The 27956-nt window shown below is 32.9% G+C and overlaps 1 protein-coding gene and 2 long non-coding RNA genes across 3 annotated transcripts in view; 1 reads left to right on the top strand and 2 right to left on the bottom strand.

Annotated features, from left to right (window-relative positions):
- Positions 1–21954, top strand: part of LOC127724760 (uncharacterized) — an 865500-nt gene extending 843546 nt beyond the window's left edge. The window contains exon 7 of the long non-coding RNA XR_007992660.1: positions 21771–21954. This is a non-coding gene — a long non-coding RNA (uncharacterized LOC127724760). The remainder of the gene's footprint in view (positions 1–21770) is intronic.
- Positions 1–27956, bottom strand: part of LOC127724686 (uncharacterized) — a 261959-nt gene that overhangs the window by 37833 nt on the left and 196170 nt on the right. The window lies entirely within an intron of this gene.
- Positions 25761–27287, bottom strand: LOC127724812 (uncharacterized). Its single transcript, XR_007992723.1, has 2 exons — positions 26736–27287; positions 25761–26402 (listed from the first exon to the last, which is right to left on the bottom strand). It is a non-coding gene; the product is annotated as an uncharacterized LOC127724812 (long non-coding RNA).

Below are 27956 nucleotides of genomic sequence, written 5' to 3'. Positions count from 1 at the left end.
ATAGTACCCGATGAAATATCAGGCTAGATAAGGTATGAGTCACCGAAGTTGACGTAGGGACCCCCAAAAAATGCATGGCCGAACCTTGTGAAAGGGTCGGACAGTTAGCATTACCAGACACCGTTGTCGAAACCCCGGTTAATGTACTGGTAGTAAGGGGTGGACTTAAAGTTAGTGACCCATCCAGGAGATAGTCCGAACCAGGAATAATGACGAAAGACCTATTAAAATTTAAAGTCCATAATTAAATTTAGTCAAAAAAAAATAATTTGTCTAGAAATTAATACTAAACAAGGGAATAATTTCCAATAATTCACAATATAAATTTGAAAAAAAAGCAATTAAGCAATTCAAAAACTTTCCAATAACAAAATTCTTCTCTGTAAAATATGTAATAGTAAATACACGTGTGACCAATGTCGCAGATGGAAAGTGAATGGGGGAATATGGGTACACAGGGGTATATGTCCGGACCAGTGATAGTACGTTTATTTTTAGTCGGGGATATTCCATCTGACCTTATGACGCAGTTGGGGTATACTCAGAATTTATGATGGTAACATATTTATAGCTATAAAATTTGTTTTGTTTGATTTAGTAAACATTAAATAAAATTTAAAAGATAATAATTACAATGTTATATTTGAATTACATTGCTTTTAAATTATGTTAAGTTGTCACCTAGTTCTAGTATGAATTATTTTTTAGCTATTTCTAGAAACATCAAATACTGTGATGGAAGTATATATAATATAATAATAGTGTATATCAAAGGGTTCAGTGGTAATAAATTTTCATATTCAGAATTGTTTATTTGTGATCAAAATCATTTATTTGGGGTTTTTTTTAGCATTAAGAGTTACCTCCCTTACAATGGTTTTGTTATAAAGAAATGTTGTATTGTCTTGAAGTGATTAGCTGTCAATTTATTTTTAGAAGTTACTATTAAATGCTGATGAAGGTATATTAATTTTAGCCATGATTATGTATGTCATTTTCTACTGCAATTCTTTTATAATGTATTTAAATGGGTTTTTATGGTTGCAAACTCCATTGGAAATTTGAATTGAGATTATGACCATATGTTGAGGGAAAGTTTTTTTTTTTGGAAAAAGGAAGGGGAGGTTAAAAAATCCGGGGGGGGGGGGGGATAAAAAAAATTGGAGGGCGATGGGGACAATTTTTTATCAAGATTTCAGAAATTAAAAAGAAAATTTCTTCAAATATTTTTTTTCTACAAAAAAAGGGGGGGGGGGGGGGGTTTCTTCAAGAAAAATTGTCAATTTTCCATAGAAAAATTGTGTGTCGCAATTGCTAATTCTTTGTATATAGTCTGAAAACAGATTTACAAAGTATTGCACAACAGCACAGAGTATTGCTCAAAAGCAAGACATTGACTATAAATTCAAATCATATAACCAATTCTAAGTTCTTTGACTACAGTTATTCTGTGTCAGAAACCTATTATGTGTCAAATATTGAATTACAATCAAGCGCGAATATTGTGTCCATTTTTGCCCAAACTGTTCAGGGTTAGACCTCTGCGGTCATATCCAGCTGCTCTTGGCGAAACAATTTATTCCATTTGTTAAGGTGCATAACTCTAAAACAGTTAAAGTGATGCCACCAAAATTCAAACTTGATCTGTGTTTGGTGGTAATATGCATTGTGTATAAGTTTCATAACATTTAGTTGAAGCAAACTTAAGTTAGAGAACAGAAATTAAAATTCATCAATTTTTCCATTTGTAAAGGGACATAACTTTAAAACGGTTAAAGTGATGCCACCAAAATTCAAACTTGATCTGTGTTTGGTGGTAATATGCATTGTGTATAAGTTTCATAACATTTGGTTGAGGCAAACTAAAGTTAAAGAACGGAAACGTAAAATTCAGCAGTTTTTCCATTTGTAAAGGGGCATCACTCTAAAACGTTTTAAAAAGACGCCACCGAAATTCAAACTTGATCTGTGTTTTGTGGCAATAAGCATTTTGTATAAGTTTCATAACATTTGGTTGAAGCAAACTAAAGTAAGAGAACGGAAACGAAAAATTCATCAATTTTTCCGTTTGTAAAGGACCATAACTCTAGAACGGTTAAAGTGACGCCACCAAAGTTCAAACTTGATTTGTGTTTTCTGGTAATTAGCATTTTGTATAAGTTTCATAACATTTGGTTGAGGCAAACTAAAGTTAGAGAACAGAAACTAATAAACAGCTGCGCCATAAGCGCATGATACGCCCGTCGTCTTGTGTGTGAATTTTTATGCAATAAGCATAAATAGTTTATGACATACGGCGTGACATGCGAAACCCCCCCTTTTTTTTACAAAAAACTCAATATCTCTAAAATAAAATTTTGAATCAAAACCAAAAAGTATACAGATCTTTAGATTAATATAACTAAAAAGTGTGTAAAATTTTAAGAAATAATCATAAATCGTTTTTGAGATACGGTGCGACATGTGAAACCCCCCCCCTTTAAAAAAAAAAATCAATATCTCAAAAATACAATTTTGAATCAAAACCGAAAAGTATACAGATCTTTAGATTAATATAACTAAAAAGTGTGTAAAATTTTAAGCAATAATCATAAATCGTATTTGAGATACGGCGCGACACGTGAAAAACCCCTCCTCCTTTTTTTACAAAATTCTCAATAACTCAAAAATAAAATTTTGAATCATCACCAAAAAGTATACAGATCTTAAGATTAATATAACTAAGAAGTGTGTAAAGTTTTAAGCAATAATCATAAACTGTTTTTGAGATACGGCGCGACATGTGAAAAACCCCTCCCCTTTTTTAACAAAATACTCAATATCTCTAAAATAAAATTTTGAATCATCACCAAAAAGTATACAAATCTTAAGATTAATATAACTAAGAAGTGTGTAAAGTTTTAAGCAATAATCATCAATTGTTTTTGAGATACGGCGCGACATGTGAAAAAAAAACACACACCTGTTTTAGTTACTAAGTCCCGTAACTCAAAAAGTTTTAATCTTATTTTCACCAAAAAGTATACAGATCGTTTGACCATCATAAGAAACAACTATATTAAGTTTCATGAAATTTGGATAAGTCATTCTCAAGTTACGGTGCGACATGTTTACGCCGGAAAGACAGACGGACAGACAGACAGACGGACGGACGCCGGACATTTGTATACCATAATACGTCCCGTAAAAAATTTGACGGGCGTATAAAAATTCAACAATTTTTCCATTTGTAAAGGGACATAACTCTAGAACGGTTAAAGTGACACAACCAAAATTCAAACTTGATCTGTGTTTTGTGGTAATATGCATTGTGTAAAAGTTTCATAACATTTGGTGCGCAAACTAAAGTAAGAGAACGGAAACGAAAAATTCAGCATTTTTTCCATTTGTAAACGAGCATAACTCTAGAACGGTTTATGTGACACCACCAAAATTCAAACTTGATCTGTATTTTGTTGTAATAAGTATTGTGTATAAGTTTCATAACATTTAGTTGAGGCACACTTAGTTAGAGAACGGATACTAAAATTCAGCAATTTTTCCATTTGTAAAGGGGCATAACTCTAAAACGGTTTAAGTGAAACCACCACAATTCATACTTGATTTGTGTTTTGTGGTAATATGCATTGTGTAAAAGTTTCATAACATTTGGTGGAGGCAAACTAAAGTAAGTAAACGGAATCGAAAAATTCAGCAATATTTGCCATTTGTAAAGGTGAATAACTCTAGAACAGTTAAAGTGATGCCACCGAAATTTTACCTTGATCTGTGTTTTGTGGTAATACGCATATTGTATAAGTTTCATAACATTTGGTTGAAGCCAACTAAAATAAGAGAACGGAAATGAAAAATTCAGCAATTTTCCATTTGTAAATTGGCACAACTCTAAAACGGTTAAAGTGACAACACTGAAATTCAAACTTGATCTGTGTTTTATGGTAATAAGCATATTGTATAAGTTTCATAACATTTAGTCGAAGCAAACTAAAGTAAGAGAACGGAAACGAAAAAGTTAGCAATTTTTCCATTTGTAAAGGGGCATAACTCTAGAACGGTTAAAGTGACACCACCAAAATTCAAACTTGATTTGTGTTTTGTGATAGTAAGCATATTGTATAAGTTTCATATCATTTAGTTGAAGCAAACTAAAGTTAGAGAACAGAAATTAAAATTCATCAATTTTTATATTTGTAAAGGGGCATTACTGTAAAACGGTAATAGTGTGACACCACCAAAATTCAAACTTGATTTGTGTTTTGTGGAAATAAGCATTTTGTATAAGTTTCATAACATTTGGTTAAAGCAAACTAAATTTAGAGAACGGAAACTAAAGATTCAGCAATTTTTCCTTTTTTAAAGGGCATAACTCTAGAACAGTTAAAGTGACAACACCGAAATTCAAACTTGATTTGTGTTTTATGGTAATGAGCATATTGTATAAGTTTCATAACATTTAGTCGAAGCAAACTAAAGTAAGAGAACGGAAACGAAAAAGTCAGCAATCTTTCCATTTGTAAAGGGGCATAACTCTAGAACGGTTAAAGTGACAACACCAAAATTCAAACTTGATCTGTGTTTTATGGTAATAAGCATATTGTATAAGTTTCAAAACATTGAGTTGAAGCAAACTAAAGTTAGAGAACAGAAATTAAAATTCATCAATTTTTATATTTGTAAAGGGGCATTACTGTAAAACGGTTATAGTGTGACACCACCAAAATTCAAACTTGATTTGTGTTTTGTGGAAATAAGCATTTTGTATAAGTTTCATAACATTTTGTTAAGGCAAACTAATTTTAGAGAACGGAAACTAAAAATTCAGCAATTTTTCCTTTTTTAAAGGGCATAACTCTAGAACAGTTAAAGTGACAACACCGAAATTCAAACTTGATTTGTGTTTTATGGTAATAAGCATATTGTATAAGTTTCATAACATTGAGTTGAAGCAAACTAAAGTTAGAGAACAGAAATTAAAATTCATCAATTTTTCCATTTGTAAAGGGGTATAACTCTAGAACGGTTAAAGTGACAACACTGAAATTCAAACTTGATCTGTGTTTTATGGTAATAAGCATATTGTATAAGTTTCATAACATTTAGTCGAAGCAAACTAAAGTTAGAGAACAGAAATTAAAATTCATCAATTTTTATATTTGTAAAGGGGCATTACTGTAAAACGGTTATAGTGTGACACCACCAAAATTCAAACTTGATTTGTGTTTTGTGGAAATAAGCATTTTGTATAAGTTTCATAACATTTGGTTAAGGCAAACTAAATTTAGAGAACGGAAACTAAAAATTCAGCAATTTTTCCTTTTTTAAAGGGCATAACTCTAGAACAGTTAAAGTGACATCACCGAAATTCAAACTTGATTTGTGTTTTATGGTAATAAGCATATTGTATAAGTTTCATAACATTTAATCGAAGCAAACTAAAGTAAGAGAACGGAAACGAAAAAGTCAGCAATCTTTCCATTTGTAAAGGGGCATAACTCTAGAACGGTTAAAGTGACACCACCAAAATTCAAACTTGATCTGTGTTTTGTGGTAATAAGCATATTGTATAAGTTTCATAACATTTAGTTGAAGCAAACTAAAGTTAGAGAACAGAAATTAAAATTCATTAATTTTTATATTTGTAAAGGGGCTTTACTCTAAAACGGTTAAAGTTACGCCACCAAAATTCAAAGTTGATTTGTATTTTGTGGAAATAAGCATTTTGTATAAGTTTCATAACATTTGGGTGAGGCAAACTAAATTTAGAGAACGGAAACTAAAAATTTAGCAATTTTTCCTTTTGTAAAGGGGCATAACTCTAGAACGGTTAAAGTGACACCACCAAAATTCATACTTGATCTGTGTTTTGTGGTTATATGCATTGTTTATAAGTTTCATAACATTTGGTGGAGGCAAACAAAAGTTAGAGAACGGAAACTAAAAATTAAGCAATTTTATATGAATTTGGTTAAATATACTTACCAGGATTTACTATTATAAATATAGAATACGTTCCGCGTTTTAGTATGTTCCCAATCGCAAAAACATCGAGGAGACCGAAATCTTTAAACATCCGGTATGTTATGAAATCTACTCACTCGATTTAAGGTAAGTTCAGTTTTATTTTTTGCGTTCAATTGAACGGATGTTCTCATCGTAATTTAATATATAACTAGTATAACTTGTCAAAGTTTTATAATTACATCGTTTTCAACGATATGGACGGGTCTTCTTTGTACGAAAACTTTGTGCAGGAAAGTATTACTATGAAACCTGTTTCACCAAAGTCTGCAAGCACAAGCAAAGAGCCGGTGAAAACGACAGGTAAAAAGAAAAAGGTGCCAAAATCGGAAAAAATGCCGTCCGAATATGACAGAAAACTCCAAAGTATGGAGGAGAACTTTAATTGCAAGTTAGACAAACTTTTTGGTTTTTTAGCATCAAACAATCAGAATAGGGAATCATTGCTCAGATCTGATTGTGTTAATATGGGTAACCTCCCGTCTGGGGAGAGTAGGCCATTAATTTCACTAGAACCAAACTTGGACCAAAATCTTGGGTCGCCAAGAGTTTCTAGAAACCAAGATTTTTATAATAGATCAGAGATATCTATACATGTACACCAAACTGAAAGACATGATTTAGATATGAGGTCAGATTATGGTAGTGGGTCTGGAGGTAGTCCAGTTAGACAACCCAATGATGAATTTATTTTACAAAATGACAATGTAAATAATCGTAAATGTGAACGATTTATTAAACATGTGCAAAACTCAAATGAAGGTTTTCCCCTGAATGAGAATTTTGAGTCTGAACAAGGGCAGGCAGTCAATAAGAATGTTAACTTTTTAGCCAAAATATTTAAAGAAGATATTGCTAAAGAAAAATCTAGTCTTGGATTAGTGTTAGACCAGGCACAGGTACATATATTGGAAAGTTCCTGGCGTTCTAAAAACCCAGAAAGAATTTCTGCTGACAAAGAGGAATACAAGAATGTTTTTCCTATTCATGATGTTCGGTCGAATTTCTGCAAGTTGTAAAATTAGACGACTTACTTGAACCCATGTTGAGACAGACACATGGTGAAAAGGCTGTAAAATCTTGGGATAATCACAGGCAACTGTATTCACAACCACTCAAACAGATAGAGAAATTGAGTTTTCAGGGGCAATTAAGTGCAAGAATGAACATTATTTCTGTTCTCTATATGCAACAAGCTCTAGTTTCACTTTTACAAACTCTTGAGAGTGATGATTTTGAGAAAGATGAAGTTTGTCAAACCATTAAAGATGTTTTTGCCAGGTCGACAATAACACTTGACCAAGCAGGCCGTACAGGTGCCTTTTTACATTTGGTCCGTAGGCAAGCTGCAGCTCAGGATTTAGGCTTAACAGGGTTGAAAGATATGAGCAGTAAATGCCAATATTTACTGCTTACAAATGATGGGGTATTTGGCAAAGGCCTTGAAATAGCTTTGGAAAAGCGCAAAGAGCAAAAAGAACAACTCTCTGATCTTTTACCAGAATTCAGTAGAAAGAGAAAGTTTGAAAACAATGCTCGTGAAAAGGGAAACAATAAGGTTTCCAGGTATTCTAGTGTATCAGGTGGGCAAAAAATTAAGAACAATAATAATGTGAAAACAAATTCTAATGCTACTAGTACATTTCCCAACTATAGGAAACCTGCACAGAATTTTCAAAAAGACAAGACAGCATCAGCTCCTAGACAGAGTGGACAAGATGCAAACAAGACCGGCTTTAAGTCTGACAAGAGTGCTACACAGTCCTCATGGGGTTCTTTTCGGAGAAAATAACATCAGATCAGTGGGTTCTCTCAATTGTAAAAGAGGGATACAAACTAGAACTCATTCAAAAACCTCTTTGGACGGGGATAAAAAAGACATTTGTACAAAAAAACCATCCAGGTATTTTTATGCAAGAAATAAATGCTTAATTGGAAAAAGACGTAATAGAAAAGGTTCATTTTCCACATTATGTAAAAGGTTTTTACAGCACGTTATTTCTAGTCCCAAAGAAAAATGGGAAGTTAAGAATGGTGACAAATTTAAAACCCCCAAACAGTTATCTCAAGAAAATTCATTTCAAAATGGACACTATGCCAAAAGTAATAAATTTAGTGAAACTAAACGATTGGGCAATATCTCTCGATCTATCGGATGCATATTTTCACGTCCCAATTTTTCAATTTCACAGATAATACATGAGGTTCTGTGTTCAAAACCAATGTTATCAATGGAAAGCAATGTGTTTTGGTCCAACTTGTGCACCACATTTTTTTTTTCACAAAAATTGTATCAATGGTGGCAGCATATCTCAGAGCTCAGAATGTGAGAATGGTGGTATATTTGGACGATTGGATGATAATCAATCAAGACAAAATTCAATTATTAAAAGATCGAGAGAAATGTCTCAATCTGTTAGTCTCACTAGGTTTCATAATAAACAAAGAGAATTCAAGTTTAATTCCAAGTCAATCAGTGACTTACCTAGGGGGAGTTTTTCACCTACAAAAGGGAATAGAGGTTCCTACATTAGAGAGAATTCAAAAATTACAAATGTTAATTCAGAACATGCAGAATGGGAAGACAATAGATTTCGATTTTCTTCAGATTCTGGGTGTGATGGCATCATGTATAGAGTTGATTCCAAACGCACGTCTATACATGAGACCAATACAATTACACCTTTTAAGTTTTTGGAATCCAATTTGCAGAGATATGACATTGGAAATTCCATTTACTCAACATCTAAAATCATATCTATTATGGTGGACAAATTCAGTGAACACGCTGAAAGGCCGATCTTTAGTATCTCCAATATCCACTGTAACAGTCACGGCAGATGCTTCCAAAAGCAGTTTTAGGGGTTATGTTGGGAATCAAATATTCCAAGGGGAATGGAGTCCACAACAGAAAGAGTGGCATATAAATTGCTTAGAAATGAAAGCAGTTTACTTGACAATGAAATATTTCATGAGTCTGTTAGAGTGTGTTCTAATCAGAAGCGACAATACAAGTGTTGTCCAATATATCAATCGCCAGGGAGGGACAAAATCAACCAGTCTTTGTCTTTTAACTTGGGAATTATGGCAGATGGCCATTCTGAACAAGATAGTTTTGAAGGCAGCACATATAATGGGCAAGAAAAAAATGTGTTGGCACATCAATTAAGTCGAATAAAAATACGACAAAAAGAATGGACATTGAACCAGACAATTGTCAATCAAATATTTCATCATTGGGGTACTCCAGTAATAGATCTATTTGCGTCCTGGGAGAACAGACAGACAGAGGTTTTCTGTACATGAATTCCTCATCCCAATGCACTAGCTTTAACAATTCCATGGGAGATCATGTTTGCCTATGTGTTCCCTCCAATTTGTCTGATTCCGAAGATATTAAGATATATGAGGCAGTTCCATTGTCAGATTATCTTAATAGCACCTCAGTGGCCACGGAGACAATGGTATCCGGACATTCTACAGTTATTGATAGCTCCTCCTATCAGACTTCCACAATGGGAGAATTTATTGACTCAGCCCAAAACCCAAATTTACCATCCAAATCCTCAAATGTTGAATTTAGCAGCATGGCTCCTCTCGACAGAAACTTCAAAGCAGAAGGATTTTCTGAATCGACAAGAAACTTGCTCAATGCATCTTGGCGAAAGGGTACACGAAAAGACTATATTACAAAATTCGAAAAGTACAATAGCTGGTGTGGAGAGAAACAAATTGATCCCTTTACAGCTACTTTAAATCAGATTGCTGATTTTTTGGCTTATCTGTTTGAATAAGGTCTGCAGTACAGAACAATATCTGGGTATCGCTCTATGTTATCAGTAGTGTTACCACCAATTGAAAATTATCAGGTCGGTCAACATCCTTATATTTCAAGGCTGATAAAGGGAGTTTTTCATTCTAGGCCTCCCAAGGTTAATTTATTATCTGAATGGGATTTAGAGATGGTACTCAAAACTTTAGAGAATGAACCTTTTGAACCTTTATCTGATGCATCTTTAAAGTTTGTTACTTTTAAAACAGTTTTTCTCATTGCTATAACAACTTTTAGAAGATGCAGTGATATACAAAGTCTTAGAATTGATAAAGAGTCTATGAGGGTTCAGGACAAAGGTATAACTTTTATTAGACATGGACTTTCAAAACAAGATAGGCAAAGTCATTTTGGGACCAAAATTCATGTACCTCATTTTACAGAAAGAGAGTTTTTAGATCCAAAAAGGTCAATAACTATTTATTTGGATAAAACCAAGGAAGTAAGACAGAAGTTAGATGCATCTGACAAAGTCAAATTATTTTTAGCAATGAAAGAACCTCATAAACCTGTAACAGCAGTGACAATTTCAAGTTGGATTGTCCAAACAATCAGGTCTGCTTATTCAAATGACAAATTAAAGGTCAAAGGTCATTCAACAAGAGCAATTGCTCCGAGTTGGGCTTTATATAAGGGAGCTTCTACAAAATCGATTTTAGATGCGGCAGATTGGTCATCTGAATCAACTTTTGTAAGATTCTATTTACGAGATATAGATTCTGACAAAGTATTACAATAGACTTGTTAATAGAACCTGTATTACAAAGAATATATTGTATATAAATAGTTTTTACATAATTTTATTTTATAAAATTGATATGATATTGATACAAATTTATTTATGGACAAATGTATATAGTGCATGCATACAAAGTACTGCATGCACTATATACATTTGTCCATAAATATTATTACATAATGTTTATTATATATTTTTTTCAGGATGATGACTAGTAGTATCCTGTAAATAGTTATTTTGTTTTTGGTGGAAGTTTTTTATTGGGTGACAGTATTTTACATTTTAATGGAACTGTATTTTGGTGTGTTTTTCTGAGGAATGTTTCTTCTTATCCAAGAAATTTATCCGCCACCTGCTAAGCACTGCTTGTTAATCAGTGAGTATTCTATATTTATAATAGTAAATCATGGTAAGTATATTTAACCAAATTCATATAAAATGGTAATTTTTGAAATCTCAAGAAGAGATTTTATATGAATTTATAGGGTTAAATATACTTACCAGGAACCACCACCACCCCGATATCAATTTCTTTTGGTGTATATTGGTTATCCAATTAAACGCCAAATAAAACTGAACTTATCTTGAATCGAGTTAGTAGATTTCATAACATACCGGATGTTTAAAGATCTCGGTCTCCTCGATGATTTTGAGATTGGAAACATACTAAAACGCGGAACGTTTTCTATATTTATAATAGTAAATCCTGGTAAGTATATTTAACCCTATAAATTCATATAAAATCTCTTCTTGAGATTTCAAAAATTACCATTTTTCCATTTGTTAAGGGGCATAACTCTAGATCGGTTAAAGTGACTCCACCAAACTTCAAACTTGATCTGTGTTTTGTGGTAAAAGTCATAGAGTATAAGTTTCATATGATTTAGTTGGAGCAAGCTAAAGTTAGAGAACAGAAATTAAAATTCATCAATTTTTCCATTTGTAAAGGGGCATTACTCTTAAACGGTTCAAGTGACGCCACCAAAATTCAACCTTGATTTGTGTTTTATGGTAATAAGCATTTTGTCTAAGTTTCAAAACATTTGGTTGAAGAAAACTAAAGTTAGAGAACAGAAACTAAAAATTCAGCAATTTTTCCATTTGTAAAGGGGCATAACTCTAGAACAGTTAAAGTGACAACACCGAAATTCAAACTTGATCTGTGTTTTATGGTAATAAGCATATTGTATAAGTTTCATAACATTTGGTTGAAGCAAACTAAAGTAAGAGAACGGAAACGAAAAATTCAGCATTTTTTCCATTTGTAAAGGGGCATAACTCTAGAACGGTTAAAGTGACTACACCAAAATTCACAAATGGTTTGTGTTTTGTGGTAATAAGCATTTTGTTTAACTTTCATAACATTTTATTGAAGCAAACTAAAGTTAGAGAACAGAAACTAAAAATTCAGCAGTTTTTCCATTTATAAAGGGGGATAACTCTAGAACAGTTAAAGTGATGCCACCGAAATTCAAACTTGATCTGTGTTTTGTGGTAATATGCATTGTTTATAAGTTTCATAACATTTGGTGGAGGCAAACTAAAGTTAGAGAACGGAAACTAAAAAATAAGCAATTTTTCCATTTATTAAGGGGCATAACTCTAGAACGATTAAAGTGACGCCATTGAACTTCAAACTTGATCTGTGTTTTGTGGTAAAAGGCATATTGTATAAGTTTCATATGATTTAGTTGAAGCAAGCTAATGTTATAGATCAGAAATTAAAATTCATCAATTTTTCGATTTATAAAGGGGCATTACTCCTAAACGGTTTAAGTGACGCCACCAAAATTCAACCTTGATTTGTGTTTTATGGTAATAAGCATTTTGTCTAAGTTTCATAACATTTGGTTGAAGCAAACTAAAGTTAGAGAACAGAAACTAAAAATTCAGCAATTTTTCCATTTGTAAAGGGGCATAACTCTAGAACGGTTAAAGGGACTACACCAAAATTCAAACTTGGTTTGTGTTTTGTGGTAATAAGCATTTTGTTTTTAAGTTTCATAACATTTGGTTGAAGCAAACTAAAGTTAGAGAACAGAAACTAAAAATTCAGCAATTTTTCCATTTGTTAATGGGCATAACTCTAGGATGGTTAAAGTGACAACACCGAAATTCAAACTTTATCTGTGTTTTATGGTAATAAGCATATTGTACAAGTTTCATAACATTTAGTTGAGGCTTACTTAAGTTAGAGAACAGAAAACTAAAAAATTTAGCAATTTTTCCATTTGTAAAGGGGCATAACTCTTAAAAGGTTAAAGTGACGCCACCCAAATGCAAACTTGATCTGTGTTCTGTAGTAATAAGCATATTGTATAAGTTTCATAACATTTGGTTGAAGCAGACTAAAGTAAGAGAACGGACACGAAAAATTCAGCAATTTTTCCATTTGTAAAGGGGCATAACTCTAGAACGATTAAAGTGACATCACCAAAATTCAAACTTGATCTGTATTTTGTGGTAACAAGCATATTGTATAAGTTTCATAACATTTGGTTGAAGCAAACTAAAGTTAGAGAACAGAAACTAAAAATTCAGCAATTTTTCCATTTGTTAAGGGGCATAACTCTAGAACGGTTAAAGTGACTACACCAAAATTCAAACTTGGTTTGTGTTTTGTGGTAATAAGCATTTTGTTTTTAAGTTTCATAACATTTGGATGAAGCAAACTAAACTTAGAGAACAAAAACTAAAAATTCAGCAATTTTTCCATTTGTTAATGGGCATAACTCTAGGATGGTTAAAGTGACAACACCGAAATTCAAACCTAATCTGTGTTTTACGGTTATAAGCATATTGTATAAGTTTCATAACATTTAGTTGAGGCCTACTTAAGTTAGAGAACAGAAAACTAAAAAATTCAGCAATTTTTCCATTTGTAAAGGGGCATAACTCTTAAAAGGTTAAAGTTACGCCACCGAAATGCAAACTTGATCTGTGTTTTGTGGTAATAAGCATATTGTATAAGTTTCATAACATTTGGTTGAAACAAACTAAAGTTAGAGAACGGAAAGTAAAAATTCAGCATTTTTTCCATTTGTAAAGGGGCATAACTCTAGAACGGTTAAAGTGACTACACCAAAATTCAAACTTGGTTTGTGTTTTGTGGTAATAAGCATTTTGTTTTTAAGTTTCATAACATTTGGATGAAGCAAACTAAACTTAGAGAACAGAAACTAAAAATTCAGCAATTTTTCCATTTGTTAATGGGCATAACTCTAGGATAGTTAAAGTTACAACACCGAAATTCAAACTTAATCTGTGTTTTATGGTAATAAGCATATTGTATAAGTTTCATAACATTCAGTTGAGGCTTACTTAAGTTAGAGAACAGAAAACTAAAAAATTCAGCAATTTTTCCATTTGTAAAGGGGCATAACTCTTAAAAGGTTAAAGTGACGCCACCGAAATGCAAACTTGATTTGTGTTTTGTGGTAATAAGCATATTGTATAAGTTTCATAACATTTAGTTGAAGCAAACTAAAGTTAGAGAACAGAAATTAAAATTCATCAATTTTTATATTTGTAAAGGGGCATTACTGTAAAACGGTTATAGTGTGACACCACCGAAATTCAAACTTGATCTGTGTTTTGTGGTAATAAGCATATTGTATCAGTTACATAACATTTGGTTGCGGCAAACTAAAGTTAGAGAACGGAAACGAAAAATTCATGAATTTTTGCCATTTGTAAAGGAGCTTAACTCTAGAACAGTAAAAGTGATGCCACCAAAATTCAAACATGATCTGTGTTTTGTGGTAATAAGCATTTTGTATAAGTTTCATAACATTTGGTTGAGGCAAACTAAAGTTAAAGAACAGAAACTAAAAATTCAGCAATTTTTCCATTTGTAAAGGGTCAGAACTCTACAACGGTTAAAATGACACCACCGAAATTCAAACTTGATCTGTGTTTTGTAGTAATAAGCATATTGTATAAGTTTCATAACATTTGGTTGAAGCAAACTAAAATAAGAGAACGGAAACGAAAAGTTCAGCAATTTTTATACGACCGCAAAAAAATTTTTGTGGTCGTATATTGGTATGACGTTGGCGTCGTCGTCGTCGTTGTCGTCCGGCGTCGTCCGGAGACACATTGGTTTTCGCACTCTAACTTTAGTTTAAGTGAATGGATCTCTATGAAATTTTACCACAAGGTTCAATACGACAAAAGAAAGGTTGGGATTGATTTTGGGGGTTATGGTACCAACAGTAAAGGAATTAGGGGCCAATAAGGGGCCAAAAATAAGCATTTTTGTAACTTCCAGACATAACTTGTGTGTTAGTGTATGGATCTCTCTGACATTGTACCACAAGGTTCCATATCACAAAAGGAATGCTGGGATTGATTTTGGGAGTAATTGCCTCAAAATTTTAGGAATTAGGGGCCAAAAGAGGGGCAAAAAAACAAGCATTTTTCTAGTTTCATGACAATAACTTGTGTGTAAGTGTATGGATCTTTCTGAAATTGTACTACAAGGTTCCATATCACAAAGGGAAAGCTGGAATTGAGTTTGGCGGTAATTGCCGAAACGTTTAGGAATTGGGGGCCAAAAAGGGGCCAAAAATAAGCATTTTTCTAGTTTCCAGACAATAACTTGTGTTCAAGTGTATGGATCTCTCTGAAATTGTACTGCAAGGTACCATACCACAATGGGAAGGCTGGGATTGATGATGGGGGTAAATGCCTCAATATTTTAGGAAGTAGGGGCCAAAAAGGGGCAAAGAACAAGCATTTTTCTAGTTTCAGGACAATAACTTGTGTGTAAGTGTATGGATCTCTCTGAAATTGTACTGCAAGGTACCATACCACAAATGGAAGGCTGGGATTGAGTTTGGGGGTGATGAATCATAAGGGGGTTAAAAATATTTAGTGGGGGGATTTTTTTTTTTCCTTGTTTTTTCTTTTAAAATTTTCCATTTTAAGTTGGTTATTTCTGATTTATATTTAAAAGCAAATAATAATGATATGGTAGGAGATACACACCAAACAGGATATGTAAATTATTATATAATAAGTATTGTGCAATAGCAAGAAATTTTCAATTGCACAGTATTGCACAATAGCAAGAAATCTTCAATTGCACAGTATTGCGCAATAGCAAGAAATCTTCAATTGCACAGTATTGCGCAATAGCAAGAAATATCCAATAGCACAATATTGCGCAATAGCAAGAAATTGTCAATTGTACAGTATTGCGCAATAGCAAGAAATATTTAATTGCACAGTATTGTGCAAAAGAAGATACTTCGTATAAATTTCTTATTTCTTGACCAATTTCAATGGGGTTTTATTCTTGAATTCTTGGGGTTCTTTAATATGCTGAATCTAACCGTGTATTTAGTTTTTGGATTTTGGGCCCCGTTTTTAAATTGGTCCACATTGAGGTCCAAAGGGTCCAAAATTAAACTTTGTTTGATTTCATCAAAAATTGAATTATTGGGGTTCTTTGATATGCCGAATCTAACCTGTATTTAGATTTTTAATTTTTTGTTCCGTTTTCAAATTGGTCTACATTAAGGTCCAAAGGGTCCAAAATTAAACTTAGTTTGATTTTAACAAAAATCGAATTCTTAGGGTTCTTTGATATGCTGAATCTAAACATGTATTTAGATTTTTGATTATGGGCCCAGTTTTCAAGTTGGTCCAAATCGGGGTCCAAAATTAAACTTTGTTTGATTTCAACAAAAATTGAATATATGGGGTTCTTTGATATGCTGAATCTAACCATGTATTTAGATTTTTGATTTTTGGGCCCCATTATCAACTTTGTCCACATTGAGGTCAAAAGGGTCCAAAACTAAACTTTGTTTGATTTCATCAAAAATTGAATTCTTGGGGTTCTTTGATATGCTGAATCTAACCATGTATTTAGATTTTGGATATTGGACCATAATAGGTGAATGTCCAATTTAAAATTTTTAAGTTCTTAGACCACATTCATTCTGTGTCAGAAACCTATGCTGTGTCAAATATTTAATCACAACCCAAATGTAAAGCTGTATCAAGCTTGAATGTTGTGTCCATACTTGCCCCAACTGTTCAGGGTTCGACCTCTGCGGTTGTATCAAGCTGCGCCCTGCGGAGCATTTTATTCCATTTGTAAAGGGGCATAACTCTAGAACGGTTGAAGTGACGCCACTAAAATTCAAACTTGATTTGTGTTTTGTGGTAATAAGCATTTTGTATAAGTTTCATAACATTTGGTTGAGGCAAACTAAAGTTAGAGAACAGAAACTAAAAATTCAGCAATTTTTCCATTTGTAAAGGGTCATAACTCTAGAACGGTTAAAGTGGCACCACCAAAATACAAACATGATATGTGTTTTGTGGTAAAAAGCATATCGTATAAGTTTCATAACATTTAGTTGAAGCAAACTAAAGTAAGAGAACAGAAATTAAAATTCATCAATTTTTCCATTTGTAAAGGGGCATTACTCTAAAACGGTTAAAGTGACGCCACCAAAATTCAAACTTGATTTGTGCTTTGTGGTATTAAGCATTTTGTATAAGTTTCATAACATTTGGTTGAGGCAAACTAAAGTTAGAGAACGGAAACTAAAAATTCAGAAATTTTTCCATTTGTAAAGGGGCATAACTCTAGAACGGTTAAAGTGACACCACCAAAATTCATACTTGATCTGTGTTTTGTGGTAAGCTGCATTGTGTATAAGTTTCATAACATTTGGTTGAAGCAAACTAAAGTTAGAGAACGGAAACTAAAAATTCAGAAATTTTTCCATTTGTAAAGGGGCATAACTCTAGAACGGTTAAAGTGATGCCACCAAAATTCAAACATGATCTGTGTTTTGTGGTAATAAGCATTTTGTATAAGTTTCATAACATTTGGTTGAGGCAAACTAAAGTTAAAGAACAGAAACTAAAAATTCAGCAATTTTTCCATTTGTAAAGGGTCATAACTCTACAACGGTTAAAATGACACCACCGAAATTCAAACTTGATCTGTGTTTTGTGGTAATAAGCATATTGTATAAGTTTCATAACATTTGGTTGAAGCAAACTAAAATAAGAGAACGGAAACGAAAAGTTCAGCAATTTTTATACGACCGCAAAAAAATTTTTGTGGTCGTATATTGGTATGACGTTGGCGTCGTCGTCGTCGTTGTCGTCCGGCGTCGTCCGGAGACACATTGGTTTTCGCACTCTAACTTTAGTTTAAGTGAATGGATCTCTATGAAATTTTACCATAAGGTTCAATACGACAAAAGAAAGGTTGGGATTGATTTTGGGGGTTATGGTACCAACAGTAAAGGAATTAGGGGCCAATAAGGGGCCAAAAATAAGCATTTTTGTAACTTCCAGACATAACTTGTGTGTTAGTGTATGGATCTCTCTGACATTGTACCACAAGGTTCCATATCACAAAAGGAATGCTGGGATTGATTTTGGGAGTAATTGCCTCAAAATTTTAGGAATTAGGGGCCAAAAGAGGGGCAAAAAAACAAGCATTTTTCTAGTTTCATGACAATAACTTGTGTGTAAGTGTATGGATCTTTCTGAAATTGTACTACAAGGTTCCATATCACAAAGGGAAAGCTGGAATTGAGTTTGGCGGTAATTGCCGAAACGTTTAGGAATTGGGGGCCAAAAAGGGGCCAAAAATAAGCATTTTTCTAGTTTCCAGACAATAACTTGTGTTCAAGTGTATGGATCTCTCTGAAATTGTACTGCAAGGTACCATACCACAATGGGAAGGCTGGGATTGATGATGGGGGTAAATGCCTCAATATTTTAGGAAGTAGGGGCCAAAAAGGGGCAAAGAACAAGCATTTTTCTAGTTTCAGGACAATAACTTGTGTGTAAGTGTATGGATCTCTCTGAAATTGTACTGCAAGGTACCATACCACAAATGGAAGGCTGGGATTGAGTTTGGGGGTGATGAATCATAAGGGGGTTAAAAATATTTAGTGGGGGGATTTTTTTTTTTCCTTGTTTTTTCTTTTAAAATTTTCCATTTTAAGTTGGTTATTTCTGATTTATATTTAAAAGCAAATAATAATGATATGGTAGGAGATACACACCAAACAGGATATGTAAATTATTATATAATAAGTATTGTGCAATAGCAAGAAATTTTCAATTGCACAGTATTGCACAATAGCAAGAAATCTTCAATTGCACAGTATTGCGCAATAGCAAGAAATCTTCAATTGCACAGTATTGCGCAATAGCAAGAAATATCCAATAGCACAATATTGCGCAATAGCAAGAAATTGTCAATTGTACAGTATTGCGCAATAGCAAGAAATATTTAATTGCACAGTATTGTGCAAAAGAAGATACTTCGTATAAATTTCTTATTTCTTGACCAATTTCAATGGGGTTTTATTCTTGAATTCTTGGGGTTCTTTAATATGCTGAATCTAACCGTGTATTTAGTTTTTGGATTTTGGGCCCCGTTTTTAAATTGGTCCACATTTAGGTCCAAAGGGTCCAAAATTAAACTTTGTTTGATTTCATCAAAAATTGAATTATTGGGGTTCTTTGATATGCCGAATCTAACCTGTATTTAGATTTTTAATTTTTTGTTCCGTTTTCAAATTGGTCTACATTAAGGTCCAAAGGGTCCAAAATTAAACTTAGTTTGATTTTAAGAAAAATCGAATTCTTAGGGTTCTTTGATATGCTGAATCTAAACATGTATTTAGATTTTTGATTATGGGCCCAGTTTTCAAGTTGGTCCAAATCGGGGACCAAAATTAAACTTTGTTTGATTTCAACAAAAATTGAATATATGGGGTTCTTTGATATGCTGAATCTAACCATGTATTTAGATTTTTGATTTTTGGGCCCCATTATCAACTTTGTCCACATTGAGGTCAAAAGGGTCCAAAACTAAACTTTGTTTGATTTCATCAAAAATTGAATTCTTGGGGTTCTTTGATATGCTGAATCTAACCATGTATTTAGATTTTGGATATTGGACCATAATAGGTGAATGTCCAATTTAAAATTTTTAAGTTCTTAGACCACATTCATTCTGTGTCAGAAACCTATGCTGTGTCAAATATTTAATCACAACCCAAATGTAAAGCTGTATCAAGCTTGAATGTTGTGTCCATACTTGCCCCAACTGTTCAGGGTTCGACCTCTGCGGTTGTATCAAGCTGCGCCCTGCGGAGCATTTTATTTCATTTGTAAAGGGGCATAACTCTAGAACGGTTGAAGTGACGCCACTAAAATTCAAACTTGATTTGTGTTTTGTGGTAATAAGCATTTTGTATAAGTTTCATAACATTTGGTTGAGGCAAACTAAAGTTAGAGAACAGAAACTAAAAATTCAGCAATTTTTCCATTTGTAAAGGGTCATAACTCTAGAACGGTTAAAGTGGCACCACCAAAATACAAACATGATATGTGTTTTGTGGTAATAAGCATATCGTATAAGTTTCATAACATTTAGTTGAAGCAAACTAAAGTAAGAGAACAGAAATTAAAATTCATCAATTTTTCCATTTGTAAAGGGGCATTACTCTAAAACGGTTAAAGTGACGCCACCAAAATTCAAACTTGATTTGTGCTTTGTGGTATTAAGCATTTTGTATAAGTTTCATAACATTTGGTTGAGGCAAACTAAAGTTAGAGAACGGAAACTAAAAATTCAGAAATTTTTCCATTTGTAAAGGGGCATAACTCTAGAACGGTTAAAGTGACACCACCAAAATTCATACTTGATCTGTGTTTTGTGGTAAGCTGCATTGTGTATAAGTTTCATAACATTTGGTTGAAGCAAACTAAAGTTAGAGAACAGAAACTTAGAATTCAGCATTTTTTCCATTTGTTAAGGGGCATAACTCTAGAACAGTTAAAGTGACACCACCAAACTTCAAACTTGATCTGTGTTTTGTGGTAATAGACATATTGTATAAATTTCATATGATTTAGTTGAAGCAAACTAAAGTTAGAGAACGGAAACTAAAAATTCAGAAATTTTTCCATTTGTAAAGGGGCATAACTCTAGAACGGTTAAAGTTATACCACCAAAATTGAAACTTGATCTGTGTTTTGCGGTAATAAGCATGTTGTATAATTTTCATAACATTTGGTTGAGGCAAACTAAAGAAAGAGAACGGAAACGAAAATTTCAGCAATTTTTCCATTTGTTAAGGGGCATTACTCTAGAACGGTTAAAGTGACGTCACCGACATTCAAACTTGATCTGTGTTTTGTGGTAATAGGCATAATGTATAAGTTTCATAACATTTAGTTGAAGCAAACTAAAGTTAGAGAACGGAAACTAAAAATTCAGAAATTTTTCAATTTGTAAAGGGGCATAACTCTAGAACGGTTAAAGTTATACCACCAAAATTCAAACTTGATTTGTGTTTTCTGGTAATAAGCATTTTGTATAAGTTTCATAACATTTAGTTGAAGCAAACTAAAGTTAGAGAACACAAACTAAAAATTCAGAAATTTTTCCATTTGTAAAGGGGCATAACTTTAGAACGGTTAAAGTGACGCCACCAAAACTGTAACTCGATCTGTGTTTTGTGGTAATAAGCATTGTGTTTCATAACATTTGGTTGAGGCAAACTGAAGTAAGAGGACGGAAACGAAAAATTCAGCAATTTTTATACGACCGCAAAAAAATTTTGCGATCGTATATTGGTATGACGTTGGCGTCGTCGTCCGAATACACATTGGTTTTTCGCACTCTAACTTTAGTTTAAGTGAATGGATCTCTATGAAATTTTACCATAAGGTTCAATACTACAAAAGGAAGGTTGGGATTGATTTTGGGGGTTATGGTACCAACAGTTAAGGAATAAGGGGCCATAAAGGGGCCAAAAATAAGCATTTTTGTAACTTCCAGACATAACTTGTGTGTTAGTGTATGGATCTCTCTGACATTGTACCACAAGGTTCCATATCACAAAGGGAATGCTGGGGTTGATTTTGGGGGTAATTGCCTCAAAATTTTAGGAATTAGGGACCAAAAAAGGGGCAATAAACAAGCATTTTTACATGGACAAATACTTTAGTACAAAACATAATTTTAAAGCAGTGCAAGGGAGATAAATCAAATACATCATTTGAATTACCTCCCTTACACTAATTTTAAATTATGTATAAAGTAATGGTTAATGAACATTTAAGACAATTTAAAACAGTGTAAGGGAGGTAATCCACATACAACGTTTTGATTACTTCCCTTAGACTGCTTTTAAATTATGTTTAAAGAAATGCATATTTATAAAGGAAGACCAGTAAAAATATCTGCAAATGTTGCATCTTTTTTTTTACAAAAAAATCCATATGAAAGATTTGACACCATATTTTAAATTCTATTATAAAATAGATTAAGTTAGCACTATGGTAAATTTAAATGGGTAATTATGGTTGGGAAAAAAAGAGGGGGGGGGGGTAAAAAGAAATTGTGGGGGGTCAATTTTTTCTCATTTCAGATTTCAGAAATTAAAAAGAATTATTCTTCAAATATTTTTCTTTTTTCAAATTTCAAAAATTGAAAAATTTCAAGAAGTAATCTTTAATTGCACAGTATGGCGCATTAGATTTGTAAAATCTTTTATCACATTTATTTATTTGTTATGCCAAATCTGACCGTGTATTTAGATTTTTAAATTTTGGTCCAATTTTCAAGTTGGTCCAAATTTGGGTTCAAAATTAAACTTTGTTTGATTTCAACAAAAATTGAATATATGGGGTTCTTTGATATGCTAAATCTAACCATGTATTTAGATTTTTTATTTGTGGGCCCCGCTATCAAATTGGTTCATATTGAGGTCAAAGGGTCCAAAATTAAACTTTGTTTGATTTCATCAAAAATTGAATTATTGGGGTTCTTTGATATTCCAAATATAACCGTGTATTTAGATTTTTAATTTTGGGTCCAGTTTTCAAATTGGTCTACATTAAGGTCCAAAGGGTCCAAAATTAAACTTAGTTTGATTTTAACAAAAATTGAATATATGGGGTTCTTTGATATTCTGAATCTAAACATGTATTTAGATTTTTGATTTTGGGCCCAGTTTTCAAGTTGGTCCTAATTGGGGTCCAAAATTAAACTCTGTTTGATTTCAACAAAAATTGAATATATGGGGTTCTTTGATATGCTGAATCTAACCATGTATTTAGATTTTTTATTTGTGGGCCCCGCTATCAAATTGGTTCATATTGAGGTCAAAAGGGTCCAAAATTAAACTTTGTTTTATTTCATCAAAAATTGAATTATTGGGGTTCTTTGATATGCCAAATCTAACCGTGTATTTAGATTTTTAATTTTGGGTCCTGTTTTTTAAATTGGTCTACATTAAGGTCCAAAGGGTCCAAAATTAAACTTAGTTTTATTTTAACAAAAATTGAATTCTTTGGGTTCTTTGATATGCTGAATCTAAAAATGTGTTTAGATTTTTGATTAAGGGCCCAGTTTTCAAGTTGGTCCAAGTTGGGGTCCAAAATTAAACTTTGTTTGATTTCAACAAAAATTGAATATATGGGGTTCTTTGATATGCTGAATCTAACCATGTATTTTGATTTTTTAGGCCCCGTTATCAAATTGGTCCACATTGAGGTCAAAATGGTCCAAAATTAAACTTTGTTTGATTTCATCAAAAATTGAATTCTTTGGATTTTTTGATATGCTGAATCTAACCATGTATTTAGATTTTGGATATTAGACCATAATAGGTAAATTAAAAAAAATTAAGTTCTTAGACCACATTCATTCTGTGTCAGAAACCTATGCTGAGTCAAATATTTAATCACAATCTAAATTCAGAGCTGTATCAAACTTGAATGTTGTGTCCATACTTGCCCCAACTGTTCAGGGTTCGACCCCTGCGGTCGTATCAAGCTGCGCCCAGCGGAGCATTTTATTTCATTTGTAAAGAGGCATAACTCTAGAACAGTAAAAGTGACGCCACCTAAATTCAAACTTGATCTGTGTTTTCTGGTAATAAGCATTGTGTATAAGTTTCATATCTCTACAACGGTAAAATTGACGCCACCAAAATTCAAACTTGATCTGTGTTTTGTGGTAATAAGCATTGTGTATAAGTTTCATAACATTTGGTTGAGGCAAACTAAAGTTAGAGAACGGAAACCAATTTTAGGACGTACGTACAGACGGACAAGGGTAAAACTTAATGCCCCCTCTGCTACGGTGGGGGCATAATCACTATCACAGGACTTAAGATGCTAAATCATATGGCAGTTCTTAATCTGTATATGTTACAGGTAAGAAAAAGTCACCAATTTTACATATGGTACTACCGTAGAAGATGTGCTAATTCCATATACTGTAAAAATTTTGCAATGTTTTTATTATTGAAAAAATTGTGACGGAATTGGTATTACAAATATAACAAGAGGCTGTCAGAGTGTTAGCAAACCGGATTTTCCTGCAGAGGTCGAACCCTGAACAGTTGAGCAAGTATGGACACAACATTTAAGCTTAAAATAGCTCTGGATTGTGATTGAATATTTGACACACCTTAGGTTTGTGACACAAAATAAATGTGGTCAAAGAAATGAAAAATTTAAAATCGGACATTTACCTATTATGGTCCAATATCCAAAATATAAGTACATTGTTAGAATCAGCATATCAAACCCCAAGAATTCAATTTTTGATGAAATCAGACAAAAGTTTAATTTAGGACCCCTTGGACCTCAATGTGGTATTATCTAATTAATAATGAAAAAAAATACAGGTTTAAATTCAGCATTTCAAAGAACCCTATATATTCAATTTATGTTGAAATCAAACACAGTATAATTTTGGACCCCGATTTGGACCAACTTTGAAAACTGGGCTCAAAATCAGAAATCTAAATACAGTCGAACTTCGTTTTGTCGAAGTCGAAGGGACCGGAAAAAAAGTATTCGACTCATCCGAGGTCGAGTGTTTCGTCATAACTTTGGAATGAATGAAATACTGTACGAGATTTGTGTAAACTAGAAATTTGAACAGTGTGTCATTTTTTATATTACACGTTATGAGTGTTCAATCTTCATATATTTTGGTCCCTCAAACATGGACAGATACAAAACATTCACAAATAAAATCAATACACAAATATTTACAAAGGTCAGTCACTATAATTTATGAAATCACTCGAGGAACGAAACAAGTTCAGAAAGAATTCTGATGATCAAGGGTCGTCAGCTTTTTATTCAATTATTATAAATTGATTACAATTGTTTTAATCCTTTTATCTATCTTAATTAATGAATTTTTATTTTAAAGATTGAATTAAACTCAGCATGGGTCATTTAAATTCGTTTTGCTTTTATGTCAGGTGAAATATGTTCAACACAATAAAGCTCCGCTTGGACGATCAACAAAGGTGTTAATTACCGGTCACCATAAACATGTCATTTAAACTGTTATACTAACAAGTATGTTTACACAGCTTTAATCTCTTTTGAAAATGATTAGGTTGCATAAGAAATACATCCGATTTGAATTGTTATCATTAAGTTTGCATCTTTAGAAATTTCTTAAATTTCAAACTTCGATACATCGGGGTCAATTTACATTAATTTTACATCGGCGGGACTATAAAGTTTACTCAACTTAACCGAGTATTCGAATCAACCGAGTTCGACTCATCAGAGGTAAATTTGCATTGGTCAAACAGGAATTTTACCGGGACCAAGAAATTACTTCGAATCATCCGAGTTTTCGACACAACCGAGTTCCGACACAACGAGGTTCGACTGTATATGTTTATTAGTAGACAAACTAAGCTTAGTTTTTAAAGGAGTTCGCTTCATAAAAAAAAAATATATAGCATTCAGAAAATAAGTTTATACAGAATAACAAAACAATCCTACCACAAAATTCTTCAAACAATTTACCAAAGAAAAGAAGAAAAAAAATCCAAAATGTCATTTATCATTAATACAATTTCTATTAAAAATCTATAAAACTTATCTGTAATTATCTTCAAAATGTCTAATAATGAACAGTAAATTTCAAACTTTATTTATACTGTCCTACAGATCTTATCATCATCAACACTTAGGAAACAGAAAATTTTCAAATAAATCTGTCACTCCAATTATAATTGTGTGATAAGATATTTACCAGATGTTATCTGATAACAGGTGAAAATTATTTAATAAACTGTTAACACAGAGATATGTCTCGCCTATTTGTTATTTTGATAATACAAATGTTAAAATTAAAATAGCAATACTTTAACATGTAAGTTATGCAAATATTCAAAGTCAATGAACCATGACTGACAGTACAGGGCTAAACAATCTTCATGGAAATGAGATATGCCAATGCTAATACAACTGCAAACCAAATACCATTGACTTTTCATAAGTTGTTCCCTTTAAACAAACCTAAACACAAACATTAACTTGTAAACTATGTAAAAGTTTCAAAGTCAATGAACCATAATTAGGGAGTGGGGTTATATAATCTCCATGGAAATGAAACTTGCAAATGCCAATACATTTGCATAACGAATATCACTGACTTAACATTAGTGGTTCATCTTAAACTGACCTAATCACAAACTAATACATGTAAACTAAGTAAAAGTTTCAAAGTCAATAGACCATGAATCAGGGGGCGGGGCCAAATAATCTCCATGGAAATGAGATATGCCAATGCTTATACAGCTGCATACCAAATATCATTGACCTACCACTAGTGGTTCCCCCATAAACTGACCTAATCACAAACTTATACATGAAAACTAAGCAAAGTTTCAAAGTCAATAGACCTTGACTGAGGGGTAAGGACCAAATATTCTCCATGGAAATGAGATGTGCTAATGCTTATACAACTGCATACCAAATATCATTGACCTACCACTATTAGTTCCCCTTAAACTGACCTAATCACAAACTAATACATGAAAACTAAGCAAAAGTTTCAAAGTCAATAGACCATGAATGAGGGGGCAGGGCCAAATAATCTCCATGGAAATGAGATATGCCAATGCTTATACAACTGCATACCAAATATCAGTTACCTACCACTAGTGGTTCCCCATAAACTGACCTAATCACAAACTAATACATGAAAACTATGCAAAGTTTCAAAGTCAATAGACCTTGACTGAGGGGGCGGGGCCAAATGATCTCCATGGTAATGAGATGTGCCAATGCTAATACAACTACATACCAAATATCATTGACCTACCACTAGTGGTTCCCCGTAAACTGACCTAATCACAAACTAATACATGTAAACTAAGCAAAGTTTCAAAGTCAATAGACCTTGACTGAGGGGGCGGGGCCAAACAATCTCCATGGTAATGAGATGTGCCAATGCTAATACAACTGCAGACCAAATATCACTGACCTACCACTAGTGGTTCACCATGAACTAGACCTAATCACAAACGAAAACATTGTTGATGCCGCCGTCACCATCGCCGCCTGAAACAGCATACCTATGTCTCGCTTTTTGACTCCGTCAAGGCGAGACAAAAACACTTAGTGTAATCAAACTTTATATATATAATTAATAGTTCCCAATATTTTTTCTTTCATTTGTCACAAACTAATATAGATCTGCAACTTATCTATCAATGTCAACAATTTCATCTGCACAATGTAATGTAATGAAATATATCCTTTAATAAAAATAAATTATTATCTAATGAAAATGATATTTGCAAATCACAATTTCTGTTCAAAGGGAAATAACTCAATCATATAATAAGTATAACTTTTGGCTACTAAAAGGTCAACAACTCAACTGAGAAAAGCTAAAATTGTAAAAATTGAAGTTGACCTTCATTTAGTCACAGGAAACAACATATCTAAATTTGAAAAAATTTCTTCAAAGCGTTTGCATGTTAATGAACGGACACTGTTTGGCAGCCACCCGCCCGCCCGCTGTACATTCCCCAAATCAATAACCCATTTTTCCTTTGAAAATCTGGTTAAAAACTCACACATTAATTATTTATAGCATTATTTGTATACAGATATTACCTAATTCACAATAGTTAATCTTGGGTTTATGTCCATTCTCCAAAAATCACTATAAAAAATGCACTAGAAAATTTCTGAATTTATATTATTTGCCTGTCCTCACTATGCCTTTATTAACAGTAATTTTAATACAAGTAAATTTGGAATTAAATCCACCATTCAGTATACAATTGATATTCTGTTCTTACTTTTATTATTGAGAAAAGTTGGTAACACTGAACATCAGACAGTTTCTGTCTTTAACTTTTTTTTCAGCTAGAGTAACTCCATACAAAAGGAAGTCTAGATTAAAATAACAAAAACACATGAAGTACATGGAAAAGGGCTCAGGGTATAAAGTGAAAAAAAGCAATCTTGCAACTAGATCAAAGCACACAGCTAGTGCTTTTGTAAATTATCTGGCAGATAGGTGTCTTT

Source organism: Mytilus californianus, unplaced genomic scaffold (assembly GCF_021869535.1).
Source record: "Mytilus californianus isolate M0D057914Y unplaced genomic scaffold, xbMytCali1.0.p SCAF_14, whole genome shotgun sequence".
Taxonomy (NCBI): domain Eukaryota; kingdom Metazoa; phylum Mollusca; class Bivalvia; order Mytilida; family Mytilidae; genus Mytilus; species Mytilus californianus.
This window is presented reverse-complemented; position numbering and strand designations above follow the sequence as displayed.